General features: G+C 43.2%; 1 protein-coding gene across 6 annotated transcripts in view; it reads left to right on the top strand.

Moving 5' to 3' along the window:
- Nucleotides 1-870: 870 nt before the first annotated feature.
- Nucleotides 871-14,708, top strand: part of ADAMTS6 (ADAM metallopeptidase with thrombospondin type 1 motif 6) — a 405,198-nt gene continuing 391,360 nt past the window's right edge. For 4 of the 6 annotated variants that reach the window (XM_073584241.1, XM_073584240.1, XM_073584246.1 and 1 more), the window contains exon 1: nucleotides 871-1,238. The gene's annotated coding sequence lies outside the window, so the exon portion shown is untranslated. Of the gene's footprint in view, nucleotides 1,239-1,355; nucleotides 1,880-11,321; nucleotides 11,361-14,708 lie in introns of those variants that run through there. The other 2 variants (XM_073584243.1, XM_073584244.1) reach the window with 2 other exon arrangements.

Here is a 14,708-nt window from a genome sequence, read left to right on the forward strand (position 1 = left end):
CTAAAAAACGCAGCATGTTCATTAATTTTGCGGTAAAAACGCATTTCCAACTATATTCTATGAGAATGTGGATGCTCCGGAAGAAAACGCGTTTTTCCTGGGAAGGAGTCCGGTTTTTAGTCAGGAATTTTCGGCATCCGTGGGCCCACAGCCTAGTGTGCACTGTAATTGCCGTGGACGACCCGTGAGACTGTTCCAAGTTATAATTCGGGTTCCTGCTGAAGTAAAAGCCACCGCTGTGCGTCATAATTCCTTCGGCTGCGGACACCGTGTGGGGTGGAGAGCACGGACCGGTCGGCCGGGTCATTACACACTCGTCGCTGGAATCAGGGTCTCTGGCCTTACCTCGTGCTCCTCTCAGATTAGTGAAGGTCTGCTGACCAATTCCCTTTTGGGACTCTTTCTAGGGGACACTCCGCAGTCGTCACTAGGGGGGTAGCTAGGTGCTAGTGTCACGGGGACATTATTTAGTTTTGTGCTTGGGCTCTGACTGCAGTTGGCAACAGGAACTGTTGGACGAAGCTGAAGTTGGTTTCTTATTCGTTCCACCAACTTCAGCTTCGTAACTGTTGGTGAGGGCAGAACTTTTCTTAAAATGTGCCCCCTGTGGAGTCGTGTTAGTGCCCCCCAAATCATCACTGGAGGTTATTTCAGCCTCTGCCCAAAGCGCCACAGAGAAGCCCACAGACAGCAGTGTAATGTCATCCACCCGAGGGCACGGCACGGGATCCTCGGTGCAGGGTCCCCGCACGGAGCCGCTGCCACCCCCTCCCCTGCCTGGACCCCTCCGTCCCCATCCCCCGTCCTGCACTACTTCGCACATGCGCACTAGAGCGTAAAGGGAGGGGGGTGAAACAGTGACGTCACTCTCCCCTCCCACTTGCTGAGCTGCCAAAAAAACTGATGAGACCTAAAGTTGGCTGCTGGCAGCTAGCGAGCTATGAGTGGCCACTCCAGCTCCTGCACAGGGCTCTCTGCACTCGCTCCACAGCCACATGCACTTGCACTGAAAGCTGCTCACACAACACCAGGCAGGGAAGCTCACACACACCCCAGTAATAATCATAGTCATCAGACCTGCCACATGCGGCCAGCACTGTGATCCCCCTGTATCAGTGCCAGAGGATGGTGGTGGCACCAGGACAGGGCTGCTGGATGCTGCTGGAGGAGGCTGGCTGGTGTCTGCACAGGGAGTACACAGTGATGGGCAATGTCTGTGCTGCCAGAACATGAGAGAGGTAAGAGGCAGCTCCTGCCACCATCCCTCCTGTCCCCTCCTCCCTGCCTGTGTGTGATGGCTGATGTGGGGCAGCTGGCAGGGCACTAGTGGTCTTCTCTTGCTTGTTACATTGTTGCACCATTGTTTGATTATTGTTACTCTTCATTGTATACACCTCAGTGCTGCAGGAGGGGAGAAATGTCACAGAGCTTGCACTCTACGCCTGGGATAATAGCGAAGGGTTAAAGAAAAAAGTCAAGGAGCTTGCAATCTAATTAGGGAGAAAAGGATTGAGAGAGTGAATCCAGGGAATGGGGCAAAGGAGCTGACAGTCTAATTCTGAATGAGGGGCTAGACTGTTAAAAGGAAGTGGTGACAGCTTCAATCTAATTGGGGTCTATAATAGCTGGTACATGGAAGGCTGAGTGGTGTCACAGAGCTGGCAGTCTAATTTGATGACCCCCAGCTGTGCAGATATCCAATGAGCTTCTGTGTTGGTGTCAGGGAGCTGGCAATCTAATTTGTATGTGGTCAGCAGCACGGTGCAGGTGGAAATGAAGGCAGATTGATGTGTAAGAAGAAAGTGTCGCAGAGCTTGCGCTCTAATGTGATGAGGTCAGCAGTGTAGATATGCATTGAGAAGCTGAATCACGAGAAAAGGTAAGAAGAAAGCGCCAGAGAGCTCAAAATCTCATTTTTGGGAGTCAGCGCTGAAATGAAGGCTGAGTAATGTGTAGAAAGTATGAAAGAAGTGTCCAGGAGCTTGCACTCTAATGTAATGATGTCAGCAGTGTGGCTATGTATTTAGAACTTGAATTGTGTTAAAAGGTAAGAAGGAAGCGCCAGAGAGCTCGCTATCTAATTTTGTGGGGGTTAGCACTGTACAGGTGGAAATGAAGGCTGAGTACTGTGTAAGAAGAAAGTGTCGCAGAGCTTGCACTCTAATGTGATGAGGTCAGCGGTGTAGATATGCATTGAGAAACTGAATTGTGTTAAAAGGTAAGAAGGAAGCGCCAGAGAGCTCGCTATCTAATTTTGTGGGGGTTAGCACTCTACAGGTGGAAATGAAGGCTGAGTACTGTGTAAGAAGAAAGTGTCGCAGAGCTTGCACTCTAATGTGATGAGGTCAGCGGTGTAGATATGCATTGAGAAACTGAATCGTGTTAAAAGGTAAGAAGGAAGCGCCAGAGAGCTCGCTATCTAAAGTGGGGGGGGAGGAGGAGAGAAAGTTCAGTACTTAAGCAGTGGAAGTGAAGCCAACTTTTATGCTTCATGTATTAGAGGAAGGAAAAAAAAAAAAAAGGTCTACTTAAGAAGTCAGTCAGACAAGTGCATAGTTTGTGTCTGGACTCAGCCGGGCAGCATTAACGTGTTCGCTCCGTCTGATGCTCTAGGATATGTTAAGCTCTTAATAGACTAATCAAAGAGATGTAAGAGAGTGTGGTTTTGATTTTCATCAGACCATTTGGGATCTCCGAGACTTTTCACACCGCAGCGTCTCGGATCTGTGTGTTTTGATGCTGCAGCCATCATAGGGAGTGCAGGTTTTGGCTGAATTGGAGGAGAATGTATATAGAGGGGTTATGTGAGGTTGAACCCCACACTCGCCCCCCCTTTGCTTCCAAGCTGAATTTCGCTAGACTTTCTATTTGGGTGCCAGACTTCTAGAGAACCAAAAAAATCAAGCAAGTCCTGCTGTGACTGTAAAGAATAATTTATAGGGTTATTAGGACCCTTTTACTCCTCTATTCCGCAGCTGTAGGTTTATGCAGCAATTTATAGGTGCCGGACCGCCACATTGCCCAGCTGCTCGCAATGGTTTTGTGCCTACTGCTCCAGTCTATTTGTCCAACCGGCTGTGAAGATGCTTCCTTCCTACTACTCCCAGGCTTGCGGTGGATGATAGCTAGTTGTAGTTCACTTAAATGAACGCACATCCCGCACGGAGCCCCCGTTACCTGTCCGCAATGTGTTTCTTGGGCTCGGCTAATTTCTTCCAGTCTTGCCCTGTAATATGGTGAGGAGTATAGAGAAGGCTTGTTGTTATCCGGGCTGCCGGTGTGTAAGGCAGTTTGGGCTGGTGCCAGCCGTCTGGGTCACACGCGTTTTATCCAAATAGATTTAGCGCTGCTGATGGATGGTAAAGGGAAGATCAGCTGGAGCTAGGCTAGACTCCTGCCTCCCCCCTGGATGTGGTTGCAATTTTCTCCCCTTTTTATGAAAATAGCAAAGTTCGCAAAGAATTAAGAAGGAAATGGTCTTTTTAGCGACAGCGTTACATCATGCACGACAAATTAAAGGCAGAGTAACGAGACAGAGAGCTCTGTCAGGTGGTAATGGGTTAAATATTTCTGCTTTATAAACAAATTAAAAAAAAAAATAAAAATTGTGTACTGTCCAGATATTGCCAATGACCAAAATGATGAGAACCAAGATCAGGTTGCCATTGGGGTTTTCCTTATCTAATTCTGTAAATTCTTTAATATATTGATTTTATTCTATAGAACGTCTGGAATAAATAGGATGTGGGGGGCAACGCTGTCTCTAGGGGATCAATATGTCATTCCTACATCCAACTTTGGGGAACGCCATCTCGAGACCAATTGTGTATGTAGCCTCACTGACAATGTTTCATGGGGGGGAAGGATGCAAATTAGCCCTATTGTAAAGACCGAGAACATTATTACTGCCACCCTTTGGAGGAGATTGCAACCTGAGATAGGTATCTGGTTTACCCAATATCTCTAACCATGTCGCGAATCTCATTAAAGGGTCAGGCATTGACTTGTGGTGTCTCTACCGCCAATATGTGGATCTAGTGAGAATTATTTTTCTTTTTTATTTATGAATGAGAGCCAATTTCCACTGCTATCACCAGTAAGAAATGTGTAGGAACACTAAATAGATGCTTTTAAAATTCCCTTGAGGTTACGTCCCAATATTTTCTACAGTACTGGGCTACTTGTGATGCTACATGACTCATGGCAGATTTTGTCCCGTGTTGGAGTTGTAGGAGGCATTGGATCATATTTTGTGTTCCAATACATTAGCATGAGGCTTGTCTATGTAACCATTGGCTTTGGATGTGCACTCGATGTTGTCTCATCATGCCGGAGTCCCATCTTCACCATGTTGTGTCACACTGATGACTTCTGCAATGTAGGACATTTCTTCTAGTTCCTTGGTGTTCCGAGGTTACATAAGGTGACACTAACCCTGACGGCGGCAAAAGACTATCCCTAACTTTGGATAAAATTGAAGTTCTGAAAATGTATACACATTAGAGTAACGTCATCCGGACCTGCTGATAATGACATGTCTGATGTGTATAGGGTGCCTCCCCGATAGATGTCATGGGGCTTTACAGTGACTATATATTTTGACTATAAATTTTCATCATAGAGAGTGGATGAAGCCACAGCCGACACCTTAGGGACCTTCTCTCTGGGGAGAATGAAATGATTAGTTATTGAAATCCAACATGCCTGACCCTGATCTCTACGGGGGCGACCTAATACATAGTAGATGGTTGTCTGGTCCCACCAACTTTTCTCTGGGGTCTTTAGGCCAGTAATTTGATCAGTTATTTTAGGCAAACATAAGTCTATAGTTAGAAATAATCCAATAATCTTCAGTTAAACTTGATCGCATTGTCTTCGCATGTATCTCCAAACTCAGGAAGCCTTCTTTTTCCAACCTCTACATTGGTGTTTCTCAAATCCAATGTTCAAGACCCACCAACAGGTCATGTTTTCAGGATTTCCTTAGTATTGCCCAGGTGATGGGATTAATGCTTGAGCAGGTGATGAAATTATCACCTGTGCAATGCTAAGGATATCCTGGAAACTTGACTTGTTGGTGGGCCTTGAGGACTGGAGTTGAGAGAAACACTGCTCTACATTAAGGTTTCTTCAGGGTTACACCATGCAGGTCTATATTGGTCAGACGATGCTCAGATCTTCTGTTCCATGCATGACCCCAGGTAGGTGTTGGAGCCATACAGTCCTGGTGCCTATTTCATTTTTAGCTTCGTTATATTTTTCAGAAGCCCAGGTTGAGCGCCTACCTACTGACGTACGGTTCTGGTCCACTTTGTCGTCATCCTGCTGACCTGCTCGTCATTTGTGAACTCCTTTAGCCTTGTGCTGTCCACCTCGGCTACGCTGGTAGCAGGCCAGATAAAATGGTTCTGTAAAACAGCTGTGCATAAGAACTGGCTCCTGCTTCCAGATCGTTTGCGCAGTTGACACATTAGCTGCAAGCGCTTCACGTTTTATTGTAACCTGTAGCAGACAGAAATGCATGTGTTAAAAAGATAAAGGGCTTGTAATGTCTTTTAAAGGTGCAGCAGCATTAAACGTGTGCTCAGGCCCTCTAGGCTATGTACTATAAAGATTCTGCAGTGCTTTCTACCATTAGGATATTCAAATCCTACAGATTTATTTTCCTAGGTTCTTTTTTCTTTTCTTTAGTCTTAGAATTTTTAAAACTGGTTTATTAAGTAATATTTCAATTCTGATTCTTTCAGTCTGCTCGCAGATAATGCATATTGTGCCGTGATACATTTATGATCACCCATGGTTCCATTGATCCAGAGAACTCAGGTCCTAAGGTCCTTTCTGAATTGCGTGTTCGTACGCCGTATGACCATGGCTACTTTCATTTCTACAGGACTGCCAACTAGGTTCTCTTTTGTTAGTCCAATAGAAATTAATGGAATGGCGTGATTATGCAAGGGACATCCAATGCGGTTATCATCTATATTTTATAAGAAATGGCTTAAAGGGCTTGTCTAGTACTATTTTATTTTTTGACTGTGGGCCTAAAAACTGATAGGCAGGTAGTTGCTAACAGAGGCAACTATTTGCCTGTTCTCACCAGCACAGAGTGGTCATAGACTACTCCTGCCGGCGATTCAGCTGCTCCACGTCAACAGAGCTGCTCTTCTTCCAAGCTGCTTTGTCGATTGGGCGTCATGCTGATTGACAGCTATCTTCCTGCAGTGAGGCAGCAGAGAGCTATCTGTCAATCAGCATGACATCGGCAGTCACGCCCCATCAATAGAACAGAGCAGAAGAGAAGCCGCTGCTTTGTCGACATGACATCAGCGGAAGCTGCTGAATTGCTGGCAGGACCGGTCTGTGACCACTCTGTACTGGCAGAGATCGGCACCCGCTACAACATGCAGGTAGTTAGCAACTATCTGCCTGTTAGTTGTCAAGCCCATAGTAAAAAAAATAGTCCTGGGTAACCCTTATGAATTTTGTTGACATCATTTTGTCGGTTCATTGTACCAAATTAGCTGGTGGGGGATGAGTAATGTAAAGAGCTTGTTAATTCTCATCTCACTGACCCTCAACTGAATTGATGACCTGGAAAACAATGCATTAAACTGAACTTGTCTTCTTCCACTGAGGACTTTCCTCGCTTGTGAAAACTTGCATCCAAATGGAATGATGTCGCTTCTTGTGTCCTAACATCTGTATGGTCTATAAAAACATCTCGCGGCACAAAGTCTCCAAAACTAGGATGAACTGATCATGTAGGATGAGTTAGAATAAAGTCTGCTTTTTTGGGGGAGAAACCAACAGGTCCTGGATAATCGGCCAAAATCCCACCAGGAAAAGCACCAACATCAAGGGTTCATATTTACAAGTCATTTGTTTTGTAAAAGGAAATGTATTAATAATAATATTATCCTGCTAAGGGCCTAATTATAAAGTGTTTCAAAAAGTGACCTTGGACATGGCCTGGTTCTCTCGACAAATTTATTTTGCTGTAGTAAACCGTGGCTAGCCAGGAATTGTAAAATTACATGTACTAGGAATGGTTTGAGTCCTCCAAATGGGAGCCACTTTTTTTTTTTTTTTTTTGAGAAAAAGCAGGTCTTAATTGGGAGCCCCGAGTGGGGAACCCTTCCGTAATATCCGTATGTCTTAATAGATTACATGGACTGGAGTTATCTTCATAAGACAACCTTTTAAGATAACTGCGGGTAGTTTGGTGACTTGTGCCGCTACTGTGTATATGATCAAGGAGTCAGAATCAGGCAAAAGTATTAGTAGTGTGGTTTTAGTCTCTACACGGTTCGAAGTATTCCAACTTCTTCAGGGGAACCACAGAGATCTCAGTGCACTCCTGAAGAAGGTTGAATAGAGACTAAACCGCACTACTAATGCTTTTGCCTGATTCTGACTCCTTGATCGGATACACACCAATAATGCAGGTTACCTGCCATCTCCAAACTTCTCGCATTGCCACGTTGGATTTGCCAACCTTTGGAGCTGGATCCCTGTTTGATACCCTTGTGTTTCACCCAACCCCACCAGGTGACTAGAACCGCCTCTTATCACTACCTTAATCTGGGTCACACCCTTCTGTGCCTTCCTTGTTCCTTTAGAGAATTCCTTTTAAGATAACTGAGTAGTTTTTTTTTTTTGTTTTGTTTTTGTTTTTTTGGCATCTCCCTGTTCTTTAGCCAGAATAAGTAGCCATTGCAAAGAGGAGCTCCCAATCGAAGGGACTCTACCTTGTATTGCATGGTCGCTCGATCGTTTTCCTAGGCACCACAGTTTGCATTTTTGGGGTACATAGCTGTGAAATAATCATACCTAACAAGATGACCCTTTTTGCTGCAGCATCTTTTATTATGGCTCCCTCCATTGTGCTGCATTCACGTGAGCAATGCTCGGTGCCAGATCTATGAATATGATTTCATGCGGAGGGCTTCGAAGGACAGTGTCGGGGTCAGGTACATAAAATATCCTCATAAAGATGTCAGAGCTCATTTTATGGAAATGTTCAACATTGTAATTTCAAGGCATTTCCACTCAGGCTGAGGTTGGACCGTATGTGTAATTTCTAGCATATGTTTGTGACAGTGAGTCGCTGCTTTAATAAATTATATAGCCTGCATAATGAAAAACAATCAAAACTGGGTTTCATGTTTCCGCCAGAAATCTGCAAGTTCATATTGGGTTTCTCATCATTAATTTAATAATGTATATGATCAGTGCAGATCCTGTCTACCAGCTCTGGCAAGAACCCAATGGCTTTTTTGTTGCGCTGCAGGACTCTCTTATCCTCTGGCTTTTTGTATGGGTGACGTTATCCCCTCTAGCACATAGGTTTAGCTGTGCCCATCGGCTTTGTAGTCCTCCCTCTTGTGCTCTTTCAGCCTGAGACTCTTTTCATAAATGAAGAAAGGTATTGCCTAGATGAGAGAGATGCACATTTGATCCAAATGTGGTGGTCCGATCTCCTGACTACTCTGCTGTGAAGAAATGGTTAACGAATATTTTGATATATAAATGACCATGACAGCTCTATGAGCAGGTGCCGAGGGTTTTATCAATACCTGGACATTGAGAATATAACTTTTTTTACCTTTTTGTAAAAGAAAAAAAGCCCAGTATATTTAATATACTGACTTTATTTCTAAGGAATCGGATGTACACTTGCAATTTTAATATGACCACTAATCACTGCAGTACTGCTGCTGGCCAGCAGAGGTCTCTGCTCATTATAGGTAAAAGGTGCCTTCTAAATTTGGCAAAAAGTGGGGCCCGAGGAATTACTCTTAATCCTGAGATTTTTGTCTGTGAACAGCTATATATTTATAAAATATTTTGTAAATGACTTTTCTTTTTCATAGATTTAAGTGCTGCATTGTATCAATATAACAATATCTGTGTGCATGCATCAGTGCGGCTAGATGTTTGGCATATATTAACTTGTCTTAGACACTTCTTCCATTATTCCTTCAAAAAAAAAAAAAAAAATTAATATGCACAAAGAATTCAGAATATAATCCTGATATGGAGACACGCAGAGTATTAGGATGTATGCACACGTTGTGGATTCGTCTATGGATCTGCAGCGGATTTGTCCCTGTGGATCCGCTGCAGTTTTCCATGCGGTGTACAGTACCATGTAAACCTATGGAAAACAAAAACCGCTGTACACATGCTGCGGAAAATTCAGCTCAGAAACGCAGCAGTTTATTTCCTGCAGCATGTCAATTCTTTGTCTGGAATCCGCAGCGTTTATACACCTATTCCATTATAGAAATCCGCAGAAAACCCGCAGGTAAGACGCAGGTCATTTTATCTGTGGATTCTGCAGAATCCGCGCGGAAAAATCTGCAATGGAATCCGCAACGTGTGCACATACCCTTTAGAGAATCAAAAGCCTTTAGTACGCTGTCAGTATGACATGCTGTGTCCTTCTCTATATGTTTCTACCAGAGAATACCTCCTCAATATTGCATGCAGCTAAACATGCCGTGTCTGATATTGGAGGTACACTTTGGGCACATTTCTATGGTATATGCAGCTGTCACATGATACAGATTCTGTGCCGAAATCCAAGCTCAGACTGGCCGCTGGGGGAACGGGAGAATCCTCCGGTAGGCCCCCTGTCAAGGAGAGCTAATGAGTACTGAGATTGCACTTGATTCCCAATTTGCAAAAAAAAAAAAAACCTACATTCAAATCATTAAACCAACTAGCCAAGTGAATATTACATAGAAGCAAAAGTAAATTTGTGCACTGGGAAGAGGTTATTTTTGCATGTAGCTGAACTGTGGACCTCAAAAATCAATGTTACTAGTGGGACTTAGCCGAAATCCATGTAAATTCTGATGACTCTCTGCATCCTATGCATGTAGCAGAGTTCCTCCACAAGCCTTGTTGTCATGCAGCAGAGACTTTCTGTCCGAGTTTTCAGTCGAGGCCGGACACGTTTAGTCGGAATGTGGCCGGCAGTATGGCAACCACATGCTCACAACACCGGCCAATTCTGACAGCTCACAAAGTGAAAATTCACTAGTCTGTAGCCATAGTGATTGCTGACTTGGTCCCGTAGCCTGGACAGCATGGCTTTACTGTGCTGTCGTGTGCATGAGGCCCTGACTAGACTTTCACCAGCCTAATTTCACATTTCAGACTTTTTTGTTGTTGTTGTAGCTTACTATATACGGTAAGGCCATGTGCACACGATGCAGATATCCAGCGGATCCGCAGCGGATTTTACCGCGCAATAACGTTGCATATCCGCATTGTGATGTACAGTAGCATTTAAATCAATGAAAAAAAAAAAACCGCTGTGCAGACGCTGCGGATTTTTCCGCGGTACAAAATCCGCAGCATGTCACTTCTTTTGTGCAGTTTTCCACGTCCCCAGTCTTCAAAAACCTGACTCCCTTCCCAGAAACCGCGCCTTTTTTGTCTTCGCGTTTTCGTTGCGGTTTTTGCGCGGTTTTGATGCGTTTTTTTTTTCCGGCGCGTTTTCAAAATGCATTGAACTAGCCAGAAACGCGGAAAAATCCGCAAAATTAATGAGCATGCTGCGTTTTTTTACCGCGATGCGTTTTTTTCGCGGTAAAAAACACATCAATATGCACAAAAAGTGCAAAATGCATAGAAATTAATGGGAAGCTTATTTTTAGCGGTTTTATAGTCAAAACCGCTAAAAAAAACGCTGTGTGTGAACACAGCCTAAAAGTAATGCTTCTAAGGGGGGGGAAAAACCTGCTATAATATGTCATCTGATAACACATGGCAGGTCTCTGTAATAGGGCACTATATGGAGGCGCCATATGGCAGCACACTACTCTGTAGGCGCAGACACTGGGTTCGTGCACATGGATCTTTGCTACTGGTCATATTTCTGGTGAGGTGAGAATTACAACCATAGATAGGGAAACGGTGTGCACGTCTTTGCCTGTTGAAGTAATGGTATGGCTGTATAGGCACTTGTCCCCAGTTATATGATCTCTAATTTTATAGAAATCGGACATGCCAGTCATGAGAAATCTAGTGTAGAAGCTATATGCAAATCAGACTGGAAGTGCATGGGGGGGGGGTGTCAGTGAAGAGGAAGCAGACCAAGTGCACTGACACGCCCCCGGTGCACTTCTTATCTGATCTGCATGTGACTTCTACGCTAAATTTCTCATGACTGGCACATCGAATCTATAAAACAAAGGTATCATTTTTGTTGGTGGACAAGTGCCTTATTCTGCCAGATTACTTCTGCCTTATGTAAGAAAAAAAAAAAAAGCTTACCGTTTAAATCAATGTGTATTAATATTTCATTGCAGCACCGTTGGGCATTAGGACTGTTTTGAGCATAATGCAAGGTATGTGTTGTCTTTTATAAGTATTATCTGCTGTGCAAAAAAAATAAATAAATACTCCTGTTCCTGTGATAATATAGTGGCTGTAAAATATTATGGTTTATTCCTAACCTGACCACTAGTTGGCACTGTCCTGAAGCGTTCAGTGCCTGTCTCCCCTGAGCCAAAACCCAATAAGTGCGTCTTAATACTCATACTATGTTATTCCAGTACTCGCATGCATATCTATAATGAAGATCTATATTCACACACTAGAAGCCTAGAATATTAGATTTGCCTTTATAAATTTTTATAAAATCTGCATTTTTTTTTTTCTTGCTTCATCTTGTTTGCTCCTGTTCTTTTCCAGAACAGTGTTCCTCTCCTAAATATCCATTCTAGTTGAGTGCTTCCCCAGACTTCCTTTTGGCAGTAGTTAAAGAAGGGGGGAGCTTTGGTCAAGAATCTGTTTCCAATATTTACTATGCAAGAGAGAAGAGAAGAAATGTGTGTTCAGTTCAGAATTTTTTTTATTTATTTTTTTAATGAAAACAGAAGCCTTTGCAGCAGACGTTTGTCTAGAGCATGAGGACAGCAATGGATGAATATGCAAATCGACCCAAAAAAAAATAAATGTTTCAACCGCCATAGAGAGTGGTTCCACTATCCTTACAGCAGGACATAAGCCATATTTACCTTGGAGGCAGAATGCTAAATGTGTACAGATGTGGACACAACCTTTCTGAGAACAGGTGGTGTGTCTTTCTTGCATTCTTTTTTCAAAGGTAATCCTTTTTTTGGGAGACTCAAACATGACCCTTGTTCACCCTTGGTGTATTCCACTTGGTTGTCAACAGAGATAAATACCTGGCTCGAAATGTCTTGGCAGTAAATCATTGGCGTTCATTAACCCGTTCTCACATGGAGTGCGAGTCTGGAGCTCCCTTTTCAACCTCTCATCCATCTTGGGTGACAATTTTAAGATGGAACTTTGGAACTTCTGGAATCTTGGTAAAGTTTTTGAAGGTCTGCAAAATAAAGTTACTGGTGCTGCTGATCATCCTCCATAAATAATTTTGTACTTTTTTTTTTTTTTTTTTTTTTTAAATAACTTTTTGTATTCAGTTTTCTTAAAAAAAAAATAAATAAATAATGTGAATTAAAAAAGAAAAGAAAAAATATCCACTTTGAGAAGCATCTTGGTGGGAGCACAGATGTCCCCAAACTTTAAATTAGCCGTCCACTTTACAAACAAAAAAGAAAATTCTGCTAGCACCCCTGACAAATTAAATTTCATGGTCCTCTGTCTCTCTCGGTAGACCACTAATTACTTTAGTTAGGCACATCACAGAAAATGCAATCTGACACTGCTTTTTCATCCTTTTTTTTTTTTTTTTTTTTTGTTTTTTTCTTTTACTCTCCCTCCGCTCCAATTAAAAAGGCTGCAGTGTTAGACTGGTGCGGAGATTCCTTGGCAGGAGCGCCTCTTTAGATTGTGTTAGGAAAGTACATTCTAGAAAAGGAAATCTGAGTTCTGAAGAAATCCAAACATCAGAAGCAAATAGAACCCAGATTATATATTGTCGTCTTGAAATAATGAGGCATGGCACAAGATGGCAAATGGTCACCAAAGACACCATGGTTAAATTAACTTCATCGGTGTGGCGTGCCTCAATTGTAGTATAGCCTGTACTTAAACCTTTCATTATATGTAACACTCCTGGAACTAATAGCGCTTTAAATAAGTGATAATACAATTTTGATGTTTTGACATTAAGAAGTTGAATGAAAATTATAATAATCTGAGCTCTCTTTCCAGAAAAGCGCAATACTGGAAACAACTAAGATCCTGCGCACAAACTCCCAGACCTCTGGAATGAAAAAGGACAACAAAGTCCACCCCCCATTGGGGGGTGAGAAGGAACTTTTTTTTGTGTGTATTTCTGTAGTCTTTTCTACATTCCACTTTCTTTTAGCATCCAATCCAGATGGTCTCACTGAAGGTCCGAATGATCGATGATTTGTATATCAATTTCTAACATCACATGAAATGTATAGAATGTGCTTCATGTATTCTAGACTGTCAAAATTTAAAGGGAGCGGTTGTCCAAAAAATACTATGTACCTGCAGATATAGGGCTATTCTGCAGACAAATAGTGTTAATTCTGCCTCCAGCCTTACTGAAAGCACAGCTACTGGGAGGAAATAAACTTATATCCTCCCAGCAGCTGCTTACTTTCAGTCATTGGGGCGTTCCCGGAGCGGTGAGCAGTGGCTGTAATCACTTCCCGGGCCTTTGATTGCAGCTCTCAGTGCTTACATTCTCTGTGTATTAATTCTTGCATATACAGTGCCTACAAGTAGTATTCAACCCCCTGCAGATTTAGCAGGTTTGATAAGATGCAAATAAGTTAGAGCCTTCAAACTTCACACAAGAGCAGGATTTATTAACAGATGCATAAATCTTACAAACCAAAAAGTTATGTTGCTCAGTTAAATTTTAATAAATTTTAAACATAAAAGTGTGGGTCAATTATTATTCAACCCCTAGGTTTAATATTTTGTGGAATAACCCTTGTTTGCAATTACAGCTAATATTCGTCTTTTATAAGACCTGATCAGGCCGGCACAGGTCTCTGGAGTTATCTTGGCCCACTCCTCCATGCAGATCTTCTCCAAGTTATCTAGGTTCTTTGGGTGTCTCATGTGGACTTTAATCTTGAGCTCCTTCCACAAGTTTTCAATTGGGTTAAGGTCAGGAGACTGACTAGGCCACTCCAACACCTTGATTTTTTGCCTCTTGAACCAGGCCTTGGTTTTGTTGGCTGTGTGCTTTGGGTCGTTGTCTTGTTGGAAGATGAAATGACGACCCATCTTAAGATCCTTGATGGAGGAGCGGAGGTTCTTGGCCAAAATCTCCAGGTAGGCCGTGCTATCCATCTTCCCATGGATGCGGACCAGATGGCCAGGCCCCTTGGCTGAGAAACAGCCCCACAGCATGATGCTGCCACCACCATGCTTGACTGTAGGGATGGTATTCTTGGGGTCGTATGCAGTGCCATCCAGTCTCCAAACGTCACGTGTGTGGTTGGCACCAAAGATCTCGATCTTGGTCTCATCAGACCAGAGAACCTTGAACCAGTCTGTCTCAGAGTCCTCCAAGTGATCACGAGCAAACTGTAGACGAGCCTTGACATGACGCTTTGAAAGTAAAGGTACCTTACGGGCTCGTCTGGAACGGAGACCATTGCGGTGGAGTACGTTACTTATGGTATTGACTGAAACCAATGTCCCCACTGCCATGAGATCTTCCCGGAGCTCCTTCCTTGTTGTCCTTAGGTTAGCCTTGACTCTTCGGACAAGCCTGGCCT

Source organism: Dendrobates tinctorius, unplaced genomic scaffold, assembly GCF_039654945.1.
Source record: "Dendrobates tinctorius isolate UK_male_01 unplaced genomic scaffold, ASM3965494v1 ptg000083l, whole genome shotgun sequence".
Taxonomy (NCBI): Eukaryota; Metazoa; Chordata; class Amphibia; order Anura; family Dendrobatidae; genus Dendrobates; species Dendrobates tinctorius.